We start from the raw sequence: 3728 nt of genomic DNA, 5'->3' as shown, positions 1-3728 counted from the left end.
GGGGGGGAAAGGGGTGTGGGAGATGCGGGAAGAGACTGGACAAAAATCGTGCACCTATGGATGAGGACAGTGGGTGGGGAGTGAGGGCGGAGGGTGGGGTGGGAACTGGGAGGAGGGGAGTTATGGGGGGAAAAAAGAGGAACAAATGTAATAATCTGAACAATAAAGATTTAATTTTAAAAAAAAAGAAAAACTGAAAAAAAAGAAGAAAATGTTCAAAGACGTTAGGCCACCTTTGGGGTAAAAATTTCTTACAGGTGGCAGGTACTGTGCTAGGCAGCTACCAGCTACTCCGGGCGGCCTCCAGACCCCGGGCCTCTGTCCCTGCTCCCCTGCCCTGGGTGATGCATCAGTCGCCCTCGCTGCCTCCGGCCTGCAGGCAGCTGCAGGGCCTTCAGTGGAACAAGAAGGGAACAGGGTGGCTCCCATGGACTTTCACTGACCTTGCTTTGGCCATAACTAGTTCCATAGCACACTGGGCTGCAAGGGAGTCTGGGAAACCAGTATTTTGCTGTTCTAACCTCGAGCAGGGTCATGAATTGGGTTGTGGAGGTGCTAAAACACAGGCTCTACTTCCAACATTCCTACAATACCTAAAGGCGGCTTTTAAATAGACTTCTCCATATGCAAATCATAGGAAAACAGAACATTGAAAAAATGTAATTTGAATGATTATTGAGTGTATAGACAGAGTATTAATTTTTGGGGGGGTTGAGTAGTATAATATGAACATGCAAGAAAGGAAAACCAACCATCACCTCCGCAGCAGCTCATCAACAACTGTAACAATGGAGGTCCATGCACAGGAGCATAAAAACCAAGCAATACAATTCGGGGCCCCTCCACTATAGAATGGGGAGCTGTACCCATATCACCAACAACAGTCACCCCCAGAAACACAAGCAGCGACATCCACCCTCCTTCAGGGGGTAGATCCGCTGTACTCCATCCAGCCGTCCTCACGGACATGGTAGAGGCTGGAGGAACCTCCTGAGTAGGCATCCCTATAGGTGGCTCGGTAGATGGCTCCACGGCCCGATCATAGGCTCCCCCACCTCCAGGCCATAGGAGGAAGCCCATCCATGACCCCATACGCATACCCAGAGCCAGAACCTGCAGAGACGGTGGCCCGGGAGATCTGGTTTCCTTCACTGTCCATGCAGTGGAGGCCAGGGCCTCTCACCCAGCACAGATCCCGGCGCCCACGGATGCCCTGCCTTTGCACTGATAAGCCATGTTGCGAGCAGTTTGGAGGCAGCTGTACCGAGACGCGTTCCTGGTTGGGAAGCTCAGAGATTCGACCTCGTCGAGCCAACAGCCGCTCCCAGAAGCTGCAGTCGGCAGCAGCCCAGCCCTGTGCCCGGCAGGCAGGGCTGGTCTCTATCCCCTTCCTTCTGTCTGGAGGCAACGGAGGCACCCGCCGGCTGGAGTCCGTGGCAGCAATGACTCAGTGTTGAAGCTCACGTTCCTAGGAGGCGATGGGAAACGCCCATGCGGAGGGAGGGCGCGAGGCCGGCCTTCGTTGGGAGCCAGAGGACTAATTTTGTCATAAACATTAAGAAGTCACTGACATACATCACGCATTGAGCTGAAACAGGGAGACCGAGGGATGAGGGACAGTCTACAGCGCAAGCAGGCCCGTAAATGGTTGCGAAATAATGGGAAAGAGCCCATAAGAAACGCTGAGCAGTGGTCAGCAGCGGGACTCGGACATAGTTGGAGGAGATGTGGCACCTGCGTGCGCCCTCGGACATGGTTGGAGGAGACGTGGCACCTGCGTGCGCCCTCTCAGGAGCAGGCCTGTGCCTGCTAGTCAATGCCCACAGCTCAGCCTCCCAGGAAATGCGCAGGCGGAGCCGAACAGCCTTGCTGCTCTGCTTCCGAGCGAGCGGGTCTCGTCTCAGCCCGATTCCCGAGTGGGCGCTCCGCGTGGGGCTGACGCGGGGTCGGACGCAGCACTGGGGAGCTTTCTGCAGCGCCAACCAGACGTACTTCCTGCGGCAAGTCCGTGCCCGGCGCCAGGGGCTGCGGCGCGGAGTTGCTGTGGCCGTGAGCGCGAGGAACCCCCCAACTGCCACGGCCTCCGGCGACCCAGGCAGAAGGAAAGGCTTGCCGTCGGCCCACCTTGAACTCGCTTCCATCTGCGCAGTCGGGAGAGGGCGAGCGCACTGTGGTCAGCGCTGAACTTCTTCAAGGACACCCTGCGCCTCTCCGTGCGGCCGCCAGCGCCTCTGTGCCCTGAGCGCGCCTTTAGGCCATGGCTTTAGGGAAGGCGCGCCTGGAGCCGAGCTTGGTGATAAACTACTCGCACAACTGGTTTTCATTTCCACCCTGTTTCACTGACGGGGAATGTAAATTGAACGCGGGCGCTTTCTTCCCGTGGAAATGTGTTCTGCATTAAGACCCATAGGGCGCACCGCCGCGCGGGGGGAGGGCTCGCGGCCTTTTTTTTGTCTCTGCCCACTCACCTCTGCCCCAGCCCGCGCCAGCCCTCCCCCTGCTCGCTGCTGGCCTCCCGCATCCTCTCCGCACTCAGCCCTGCAGCGGCAGGAGGCCTGGGGGACATGCCCTGACTGTCCCTGGGCCTCGTCCTGGGAGGCAGTAACTAAAGGGCATTTCTGAGACCATGTTCTGCTTCTCCCCAAAGCAGACATAAATCTAGACGGAGTGTGGCGTTTGTCTCACTTTGAATAGTACCCTTATGGTGAAATCGTAATGGGTTTGTGGCCATGTTGTTAATTCACTTGCCCTTTAAAGGCACTTTTTAAAATTGTGGCAGAATACATACAGCATAAAATGTGCCAGGCTAACCATCTGCAGGGTGCAGCCAGTGGAGCAAGGACATTCGCACTGGTGAGCTGCCACCACCATCGTCCCCCAGAACGCCTTCCTGTCCCCATCCAACACCAACTCTTCATCCCCCTCCCCCAGCCCCAACCTTAGTTCATGGCCTTCTGCTAGACTTTCCGCCTAACCTGTAGGTAAGCATTCCCTCTACCCCGGCCTCTGAGTGTAGCCCAGGAACAAGGAAGCTCTCCCCCTTCTTGGCAGAGGGTTCGAGGGAGGGAGTCTTCTCTGATGGGTGTTTGAGGTAACAGGCTCCTCCGTGTAGTTCCTGGGCCTTCAGCCTCCTCAGGGGCTGTGACTGGATGGGGCTGGAGGATAGTAAGGAAAGTCCTTAGAAAGTGGAGGAAAACCCCTTTTCTCCACTCAGCTTTGACATGAGTGAAACTGGTATTTTGATCTCTGACTCTCTCTCTTCTCTGTGAGTTAGCTCAGAATGCAGAAGGAGAAGAGAACGGTGTTATCCATTCCCCCCCAAACCTCAGCACGAGCTTGCAAACATGGTGTGTGCCATGTGCTTTATTTTTTTTATGATTGTTTTCGGCACGGGGCTAGTGTTTAATCTCTCCAGCTTCTTATATCTTACTAGAGGCCCGGCGCACGAAATTCGTGCACTTGGGGGAGTGCCTCAGCCTGGCCTGCTCGCTCTCGCAGTCCAGGAGCCCTTGGGGGATGTATGACTGATGGCTTAGGCCCGCTCCCCATTGGACATCCTTAGCACTGCCTCAGTGCTGTGGGAGCGCACTGCCCACCAGGGGGCAGCTCCTGCATTGAGCGTCTGCCCCCTGGTGGTAAGTGTGCATCATAGCGACCGGTCGTTCTGCCATTTGGTCGATTTGCATATTACCCTTTTATTATATAGGACTAGGGGCCTGGTGCACAAA

Source organism: Myotis brandtii, unplaced genomic scaffold, assembly GCF_000412655.1.
Source record: "Myotis brandtii unplaced genomic scaffold, ASM41265v1 scaffold684, whole genome shotgun sequence".
NCBI lineage: Eukaryota > Metazoa > Chordata > Mammalia > Chiroptera > Vespertilionidae > Myotis > Myotis brandtii.
Note: the sequence above shows the minus strand (reverse complement) of the source record.